Genomic DNA, 10,750 nt, shown 5'->3' with positions numbered 1-10,750 from the left:
ACAAGTAAATACACACACATACATACACACAAACGCACACACAAATATACACACATATACACATAAACATACACACATACACACACACATACAAATGCACATACATACACAAATACACACATACAAATGCACACACACCTATATAAGTAAATACACACACACACATACTTTCAAAACTAAAAACAGGAGCTGAAGAGAGAAAACCATTTTCTGCCTTTGGACCTACATGTTGGCTCTCAACCACAGGTACCTATAGTCCCAAGAAATCAGATGTCCACTTCTTCTTCAGGCACCAGATAGTCTCGAGATGTGTTTACATACATGCATGCACAAGCACATAAAATAAAAATAGGTAAATAAAAATAACTGTATAAGCATTCACAGGGCTATATATAGACTTTGGGTCTGGTTAATTTTGGTGTATTTTTTTATTTGCAGCTTTTTTATAATAAAGTTTAAAATAAATCTTTTTTAAAATGTTTTTTAAAAGTACATTAACAATTATTTTAAAAGAGGGACAGCATGACGGTGGTTTTTCTAACCCTGAATACTCCCAACTCCTCCGCCAAGTCCTACTGATGAATCTCTTTGATTCGCTGCAGCAGAGAGAAGAGGAGCACACACTGGCAGACAAGGGTAATCATTGCTCCATATTCCTATTTTCTATTACCCATCACCTTCTACTTTGAATTTTCCACTGTGGTTCAGTTTGTTTTACAATCACTGTTACATTAATTATTTTGAACACCGCTTTAAAACGAAGTGACATCACTCTCTACCTCACAGGTAAGTAAGGAATGACACGCCCAAAGTAGACGCATTGCCGAACATTCATTATATCAGAGGAGCTTTGGTTTCTCTGTGCTCGTCTCACCATCCAGTGACTTCTCAAGAGATTTAACTTTGAAATCATTTAACCAAGAAATATATTAAACATCGACTTCTAGTGAGGCTCTGGATACTACACGTAGCAAACTTTGATCTGCAGTATAATCAGTAACTTAAAAACGCAACTGGGTACAGCATTACATAACAGATGTAGCCAAAAATATTGTGGTTCTTTTAGCGATTGCTAAGCACATGCATTTCAGTGGCCTCATTAAACAGGCATTTGGGGTTCTCTTTTTAAAGCATCCATTTAATAATTTGATGAGGTAGGAAATCTAGATTAGAAATAGTCTACACTGGTAAAAGTCCTTAAGTGAAATTCATTCCCAAGTGTGCTCTGAGAGACGGCAAGGAAGAACATGAAATGTCTTACACTGTCAGGTGAATCATTTTCTCACAAACTAAGAGATGGGGAGAGAAAATAAAAAATAGTCTTTTCAAACCATTTCTGTGGAATAGCCAGACATTATTCTAGCATAGACAGGCATAGTGAGACAACTCATGTAAGTTAGTTTTGGGTTTCCAGTAGCCTCAGAAGCACGCGTTGACATAAAGTTATGGCGTCTGAAATATTCACGTAGGTCTTCTACTTTCCAATCTCTCTCCATCCTGTCTGTCTCCTGTACCTTTACTGCCTTTGTTCGGCCCACCCACCACACTGCAATATTCCATCCAGGCTCACACTACCAATAGATGCATGTCGAGTTTTATGAATGCCACATGGAAGTTCCAACCCTCCCTCCCTCTCTCCACTCAACATCACATCCACTGCGAGCCCTGGATTCTTCTGAAGTGATTTCTCCCTTTAATCTTTTAAGCCAAAACACATCACTATGAGAAATTTAGAAGGGTTTTATCCTTTACCAAGAACTGAATATAATCACAAATCTCTCAAGATGGTCATAGAAGAAAATATAGTGCCACAGAGAGGGGGGGAGAAGAGAAGAGAAGAGAAGAGAAGAGAAGAGAAGAGAAGAGAAGAGAAGAGAAGAGAAGAGAAGAGAAGAGAAGAGAAGAGAAAATTATTCTACTAGTCGTCAAAGGAGCTCCTGTCAAATTCAAGGCCCATGGTAATCCATTTGTGGTGCTGTTCTGGTTTGATTTTTTTTTTTTTTTGTACCTATGATAAGACACTGGCCAAAAAATAAATTGTTTCCATGGCTTGCTCAGTCAGCTCTTTATACAACCCTAGAGCACCTGCCCAGAAGTGGCACCACCCACAGTGGTCTGGACAATCTCACAGCAACCATTAAGCAAGAAAACATACCCACAGACAAGCATACCAGCCAATATGAAGGAGGCTGTTCTTCAATTGAGGATTGCCTTTCCTTTATTTTAAGTCAAGATATTAACTAGTACAGGCACAGCTAAGGTGATCAGTTAGTGCTAGAGATATTCAATAACTGAAATGAATAATTGGAAGAAATACCCCGTTCATATGAGTGTTTTAGGGGGTTGTGTGCTGTGTGAGAGGGTGTTCTTACATTGTAAACCAGCCTAAAGCATTGTTAATTTCATCTTACAGTCATGGGAAGATATTTAGCTAGAGATCCCCAGACAAGCTGGTTTGCCTGTCATAGAGGTAGGACTTTCCAGCACATGTGTATGAAATGATGGATGAGGTTCAAAACTATTATTCCTCCACTCCATCATTAACCTGCTCAGCTGTTTGAAACAAGAGTGGACACCAGGCATGTCAGTCAGATAACTGACAAGGACGGCCGTGACCCCACGCCTTTGGAGCTTATATTCTGCACATGGTCCAAAGCAACCAATAAAGGAAGGAAGGGAGGGAGGGAGGGAGGGAGGGAGGGAGGGAGGCAGGCAGGCAGGCAGGCAGGCAGGCAGGCAGGCAGGCAGGCAGGCAAAGTCAAGCAGCATTGAATTTCCAGGTGAGTGTCACTGCCACTGCTGAGAGGAGGGAGACTTTGCAATCTGATCCCTGTCAATCATCAGCCTGTGATGTCAGAATCATCCTAGACCACCACACCATGCTTCGCTAATAGACAGAGGTCCCTATGAGACTCAAGATTTGCACAGCTGAAAGCCTGATGTAACATTTCTGCACCTAAAAATGGAAAGTACCTGCTTTGGGGTTGGTGACCCTCCCACTTCTCGATAAGTTACCACTCTGGGCTCAGGGGGCTGGAGACAACTCTGCACTAGATGCCATTCTGTCTCCTTTACAAGTTCTTGCTCCAGGGACCATTACTGTCATGCCATTTTATAAAGAGGGACTAAGGAATGGAGCAGCAGTGGATAATAAACATTATTGCAGGTCACACAGCCGTTTCTGATCTAGGCTGCCTTATCCATGGGATCGGCACCCCTTAGTTATGCTATGCATAATCTCACGTGGCAGCCCGTCAAACACCAAAACAGCCTGCTCCCCATCTCTCTTAGGCTGCCTCTCCAATCAGGAAAAACTTGACCTTTTCCCCTTTACACACACACACACACACACACACACACACACACACACACACCGTCTAGTGTTTGAAACCAGTGATGTTTAGCCCATTTTGTCCTTAAAGTCTTTCTAGGCTTTCCCAACCTCTGTAGCTCTCTTCTGAGAAACCAACGTGATGTCCACTCTGTACAAAATGAGCTACTGCTTAGCATTCGCATTCAGTTGCCTAAAATATCCTGGCTTGCCAAAGACAACTACTGACACTGGTGCATTGAAGCTCATGGGGACAAAGGGCAGTTTTGACTCTCTCTCTCTCTCTCTCTCTCTCTCTCTCTCTCTCTCTCTCTCTCTCTTTCTCTGTATGTTCCCCTACACACAGACACACACACAAAACACAGGCACATACACAACACATAGCACACACAGACACACACATATAGACACACACAACACACAGCACATACACACAGAGACACATACAGATACACACAGACATACACACAGAGGTGTACATAGATACACATAAGCACAAACACACACAACCCAGCACACACACAGACACAGACAGCACACACAGAGATACACACAGACACACATACAAACACACAAAGCACAGCACACACATACACACATATAACCACTCTTTGGACAGTTAGCAGATTTGCTTATTGCTCTACTGAGTAAACACCCACCTTTACTTAAGTAGTCTCCAAGGTTCCCTACCTCACGTACAGATACACTCAGTGTGTGAGCCTATGAGGCAGTGGGCTCGAGGAAGGCAGTGAACAGGGCTTTCACTAAATATAAAATTCTCCAGATATGGACATGAATAAGGATTTAGTCTGAAGATTTTTACAGAAAGAACTGGAAAAGTGAGAAAAGGAAACTTGTTTTATGCATTTAGCGCTGAAGTACTTTCTTGAGATCTGAAAATGAAATGCCTCACTGCATTGGCTCTGCATCCCTGCAGGAGATGAAATACATCTTCTGCATTTCAAGTGTCTCCTAAAATGGGAATTGCTAACCTCTTCAGCTTTACTGCTTTCTATTATCTGCACCACACACACACACACACACACACACAAATGGACACACCTCTACATACACACACAAATGCACACACCTCTGTATCTGTCTCTGTGTGTGTGTGTGTGTGTGTGTGTGTGTCTCAGTCTCCCTCTCTGCTCTCTCTCTGTCTCAGTGTGTCTCTCATTCACTCACTCATTCTCTGTGTGCTCTGTGTCTTTCTCTTGACTCTGTGTGTGTCTGACTGTCTCTCTCTCTTTTTCTCCCTCCCTCCCCATATACCCTGATCTCTCTCATCTCAATACCCTCAAAATCACTTTTCACATTGAATTTCTAGTTTGGGCATCAAAACCTCTCCTGAAATTTGTTCCTGAGCTTCGGCACCCTCTGCTGGCTTTGAAGGAATACAACATGCATCGCGGCAGAATAGGCAGGAATAGGGGAATTGGCCGGTTTCTCCTGTTTGAACTCCATAGTCAACTCATGTATGGAAAAACTAAGGAGTTAAGACTTGAATCAAACAGTATTTAAAAATCAAGACAAGAGGTTTTGGAGTCACAACTAAAAAAAAAAGAAATCATCGATTTTTGCTCCCTATTTGTAGTAGAATAGTTGAGTTTAGAAACTGGGGAAGGCGGGCCGGGGAGGCAACAGTCACGGCGATAATAACAGAAAGCTGTTCAGAAGAAATAGATATAAGAAATAAGTTTGAGCTTGCATATGTGTTTTCAGGAATCAAATGCAGATGTGCGTGATCACAGATTATGTAAGGTCCCAAAGCCAGGTTTCTATATAAAGAGAAAGTAGCTAACTAATATTACTGAGGGGCTAAAACACAAAAAAAAAGTTGGTAATAACATGAAATATACTCAATACCCAACCTCATTATACAGAAAGTATTGAAGTTGCATGCATAGAAAAATATCCTAAGATCACAAAGTATATTCCACATTTAATTCACATAGTAGAAATGTAACTTACACATAAAACAGGAAATGACATTGATTCCTGTTAAAAAAAGGAAATGCTATTTCTCATGTAATTGATCTGGTTCTTATTATAAAAGATGGTGATTCGATTGATCTAAAATGAACAATCAAGCCAGTGAAAGGAGTGAGAATGGCTCTAAAATCTCTAAAACCTGGAAATTCCTATCAATGATCTATAATTTTTTTCCATCAGGACTGGCTAGTATCCTGCAATAAATATGCCTTAAATGAACATCAGGATGGTTGTATAGAAGAATCAGGAAAAACTTTAAGTTGTTGGGTTTTTTTTTCCCAGAATCATACATGGCAAAATCACCCCCTCTCTCCATCACCGAACATGTTGAAACAGAGAGTTAGCTCAGATGCCAACCAACACATGCCTCAAAATGCCCAGTACAAAGAAAAGGTGGAGTTTCATATTCAAAACATTGAAATGTTAATTAAATTTTAAATTGAATGTTTTCTTCCAAATGCAGTAGAAACTGAATTATGGAAAACCGGTAGGTTGCTCACAGGAAACCTGGATTTTTAAATGCCACCAAAGCGGGAAACCAACCAAGTAAACTCTGGCAGACAGTCCCTGAAGCCTGTGACCCTGCAAGACAATTCAGATCATATGCCGATGTAGCTGGCCCTGCTCACTCCCAAGGTTAACTGGAGGTTAGTATGCACAAGCATACTGATGACATCATGGTTTCCATGGTTTCATCATCTCTCCCCAGCATGTACTACCATACTGACCTCAAACTGGTTTCTAGCCCCAGTGTGCACACGCATACTGCCCTAATCTTACCTTCCTGAGAGGATCCCCTTTGCAAGTGAGACTTCGTGAGTAAAGCAAAGTATTTCGACTTGGTTGGTCCCTAAATGCATGCTGGCCCTGCTGATAGGTTGTGTCCTGCTCCAATTTAGTTGTGAAAACAGTATGAATTTATAGAGCCTGATATTACCCATGCATCTTTGTCATGTCTTTTCCTTTGAAAAACTGTACTCATTAAACTGTTAAAAGAGAGAGCTTTAGGCATCAAACTCCATGAACTTAAACCTGATTTCTACCACCGATCACCTGAATAACTTAACAAATAAATCACTTCAAATTCTGTATAAATCTTTCTTCAGACTTCCCGAGTCTTCATTTCTCTTAGCCAAGGATAACAGCACATCTTGTAAGATATAGTGAAGTATTGTTTATATAGGGCTTAACTCAGAGATTGACACATAATAAGCACTGAATTTCATATTAAATATTACAGTCTAGATTATACAAAACCAGCTAGCTGGCTGTAGGAGACTAACCACTTTAAAACACAGTTATGTGAGCCAGAACTGATAGCCCGTGCCTTAGGATAACAAGTTCAATACTTGTGGAGGAATACATGATGATAATCAGGCTAGCCTGGGCTCTAGAACCATGTTTGGTATAGCCCACACACACACTATATTTTAAAGGTGTTTATTTATGTATTCATCATACATATGTGTTGTTCTCTTCTCTGGAATAAACACGATAATACATAAAACAAAAAGATAAATAAGATTATGTGTCTGTTCTAAGCAGACCCACCAACCAGACCTTTACATGAGTAATTTTAATATGATGTACTAAATGCAAGAAGTATTGAAAAACAATTACCAATGAATCTTTCCCACTTTTCTACTTTCCAACACATTACTTGATATTTCTTTTCAGATTAGGTGTTCCTGAATGTTTGCCTGTCAAGCAGCCTTGTAAGATAGAAATGGTGTCTCTCTTCAAGAGAGAGGGAAGATGTGTTTTCTCACAGGAATAATACAGACAGTATAGTATGTCTTTACAGGGAAAAGTTAGAACGGGCTAGGTAACAATCCTCTTCCCAAACTGAGCTTTCCAAAGCCTCAAACCTCTCTGCTGTGTAATAAACTGATTGCATGTGCCTAGTGCATTGTAGAGAAGTGGAGAAGGAAAGGGGAGGAGAGGGAAGAGGAGGGGAGAAAGGGGGAAGGGAGAGGAGGGGAGGGGAAGAGAGGAAGGGAGAAGAGAGGGAAGAAAGGGGAGGAGAGGGGAGAAGAAAGAAGGGAGAGGAGAGGTGAGAAGGTAGAGAAAGGGGAGAAGGTAGAGAAGAGGGGAGAAAGGGGAGATGGGAGGATGGAAGGGGAGGGAGAGGGGAGGAGGCAGAGGAGAGGAGCGTCTGTGCAAAGGAATAGCGGTTGAAAATACTAGACTACAGTGCACATGAGTGAACAGTCTGGCAGTGTGTACAAGTAAGGATGAACACAGGAAGCGAGGCCATGCAGAGAGACGGCGGAACCTTGGAGAATTCCATATGCTAAGTGGAAACTGGAGGGACAGACTGGAAGGAAGAGAAAACACCGGCCTGTGGTTTATACACAACAATGTCTTCATGAAACCGAACAGTACTGTGGGTCAAGTTTAAAACTCAGATATGGTTCAAGTTCAGCCTCCTTTTTACCTGATGGTGTACCATCAGATGTAAAAGGAAGTTTGAGTACAAGACAATAAAAGCTCAAACAAGCTGAAGACTTAGGCACAACGTGCAAGAGAGAAAGAATGCACCTTCCAAAGAAAGCCCTCATTGTCCCACACCCCCACTGCCAGGCTGCTTCTCCTGGATCCTTTCGGCCTTTTATTTTTATGTACAAACTGGATTTCTTTCCTTTTAAGGTGTTGCTTATTAGTTATACAGACCTATTTTCAATGGTAAATTGATCTCCCTTATTTTTTTAATCTATGAAAACTGTTTTGGGTGTCTTAAGAACGAATGGAATCCCATTACAATTTCCCCTTATTGGGATTAATGGAATTTTATTTTTTAACACTCAGCAATAGGTCTTTGAAAATGAATCGAAACCGTTACATGACTGACAGATGTAACCTTGAATTTTGTGACAGGCCCTGGGAAGCCAGGAAAGGTCTGAATCAGAGACTGGCTGTTTGTGTTTCTGTCCCCTCTTCTGACTATCTGAGGTTGAAACCGGGTTCCAGCACCCACTGGACGGTTTCTAGAACTAAGGACTTTATGTTTTTGCCGTTAAGTTATAGGTAATAACAATCCTGATATCACACTCTCCTGGCAATGGAGAGGTTTACTGAAAATTAAAGGCTTAGCAAAAAGGCAAATGTTATCTGCTAATGTTTTTATTCTCTCCACACATGCAGTTTCCCCAGGTCACTCAGATAATAACACAGAGACAGACTTGAGGGGCTCAGTTCTGAAGAAGGGAATCTGCAGGAGGTGCCATCAAGGCAAGAACACTGGGCGGAGCAGAAGAAGTTAGCGTATAGTGGGAAATAGCAGGTTCTATTTTGGATACATTGAGATAAAAATGCTTGATTAGTAGTGTTTTTTCTTTCCTCAGCAGTTTGTTCTGGTCAATTTTATTACCACCTTCTAAGACCAAAAAACCACTTAAAATTAAATTAAGATTATACTTGGGAATAGAAATGCAAAAAGTACCTAACCTCGAGAATTTTCATTGTTTATTCGATGCTGCTCTATTGGGAGACACAGTCCTGGCAGCTTGCTTGTTAGTGTTAACTGACAAAAATCAATGCACTGGTTTCGCACTCAGATAATTCATCTCCCTGGAAACTCCAGGGTTGTTGTTAAATGAACATAAATTAAGCTTTTGTTTACCTTGCCCTTTTCAAGGCTAATTAATCAACAAACTTTAGTGGTAAATGTCTCTCACAGAAAGGGTTAAAAACAAAGAGATCTAGGTAAAGACCAAGTAGGTGGTCATTGTGGGTGTGATAACTTTCCTCTATCCTCGGCTTCTCCTCCTACCACATGGGAGCCTCACCCCTGTTGCCCACTGTTCTCTGCCCTCAACCCCTGCCCTGCCCTCCCTCCTCCTTCTCCAAAATCACAGGGAATAACAGGGACTGCTCCTTATTCACGCTTATGCCCCACGTTCCCAGAATGGCAGGTCACATATGAAGTGTCTAGTGTGCACTTGACAAAGAACGCTACATGGGCTGCATAGATCCACTTCCTAATGATAGGCTTCATAATTAACTCTCTACTGAAAGAGTGAATATTCAGATAATGTCAGGGCCACACAACAGGCAGTTTCCATGACGTCTCTGGAGTTGTAAATCCCATCATCTGCGCGCTCAAGGTTGCTACAGATAGAAACTAATTTCAGTCTCACGCTTTAAACTTTTATTATTTTCCAAATAATTCCATGAACAACATTGTAAAAGATTCTATCTTATTTACTGCTCTAGCCTGAATGAGGACAGGAGCCCTTGATAAATATTCAACTCACTGAGGAATACACAGATCCCTTCAGTTTTCTACTCAAAAGCAAGTATTTTTCTCTTCCATATTTTTGGATATTTCTCAGAAATAAACTATCCAAATGAGAGAGAATTTTTTGTCCTTCATCTTTGGTTCTCCTAATAATCTAAAATAAAATCAGCTGAATATTGTGATAACAGTTGTGTCAACAACAGTTCTCATCCAAGCTCACACCACTGATATGCTTGTAGCACATTAGAAAGCCATCAACAAAAATCAGGCTATATTTTACTTACACTGTGATGGGGATCGCAAACAACCTTCTCCAAAGAAAGAAATAAGTGGCCATTGTAGCTCAAACAACTAAGACAAAAAAAAAAAGAATGAGCCTCCTCATATAAGGGCACCACCAAATAACTGCCCTATTTTTCCAGCAACTAGGCATCTTCTTATGCCAACAAGTCAAGACGCTACCAATACTGTACCAACTCGTATTAATAAAGATGTAAAGCCCTATACTATGCAGAATTATCATGTAATAAGGAGGCCTCTGCCATCCTCTTTTCTAATTGAACTTTGTCAAATTCTACTTTGATTTTGTTTAATATGCCAAACTGTCAAGGCAAGTTCCTCTAACTCAGTGCTGTTAACATCAGAACAGATGATTCTTGTTACAACTCTTCTGTAGGTTGTAGGATGCTTAGCAGCATCACTGAACCACAAGCATTAAATGCTAACAGTACCTCTCCTTCTCTTCTTCCAATATTCAAGAAAAGTGTTTGAGGACATTGACAAATGTCCCCTGGAGTTTAAGTTTGCTCTATTTGAGAACCATAGCTGTAGAGGATACAAAGTGTAGCAATTTTTGAATATCCAAAATGCTCTACTGTTCCGTTTCCCAACCATTAGGGATAAATGAGAAGTTTGTAAGTTATGATTTAGTAACACTCCATTAAACAGCATATTAAATTAACTTATAAATCCCAAGTCCCAGTTATAACAGATGATAAATATAAATCCAAAAATAGCATGCCCACGAACTTCACTTTCTTACATTTCAGCAGCTATTTTTAACAGTAAATTAGAAGACAAGAGTAAATTGTCTCCATCTTCCCATGTGGCTGGGGAGCCTAGGGGACCTAGAACATATTGTGTCTCAGAGCGTTTTTCCTTTGCTCTGAGTAAACAAGGTAATT

At 40.6% G+C, this 10,750-nt stretch overlaps 1 protein-coding gene across 6 annotated transcripts in view; it reads right to left on the bottom strand.

Moving 5' to 3' along the window:
- Positions 1-10,750, bottom strand: part of Tafa2 (TAFA chemokine like family member 2) — a 477,181-nt gene that overhangs the window by 393,705 nt on the left and 72,726 nt on the right. The gene's annotated exons all lie outside the window — the stretch shown is intronic.

Source organism: Mus musculus, chromosome 10, assembly GCF_000001635.26.
Source record: "Mus musculus strain C57BL/6J chromosome 10, GRCm38.p6 C57BL/6J".
Classification (NCBI taxonomy): Eukaryota; Metazoa; Chordata; class Mammalia; order Rodentia; family Muridae; genus Mus; species Mus musculus.
This window is presented reverse-complemented; position numbering and strand designations above follow the sequence as displayed.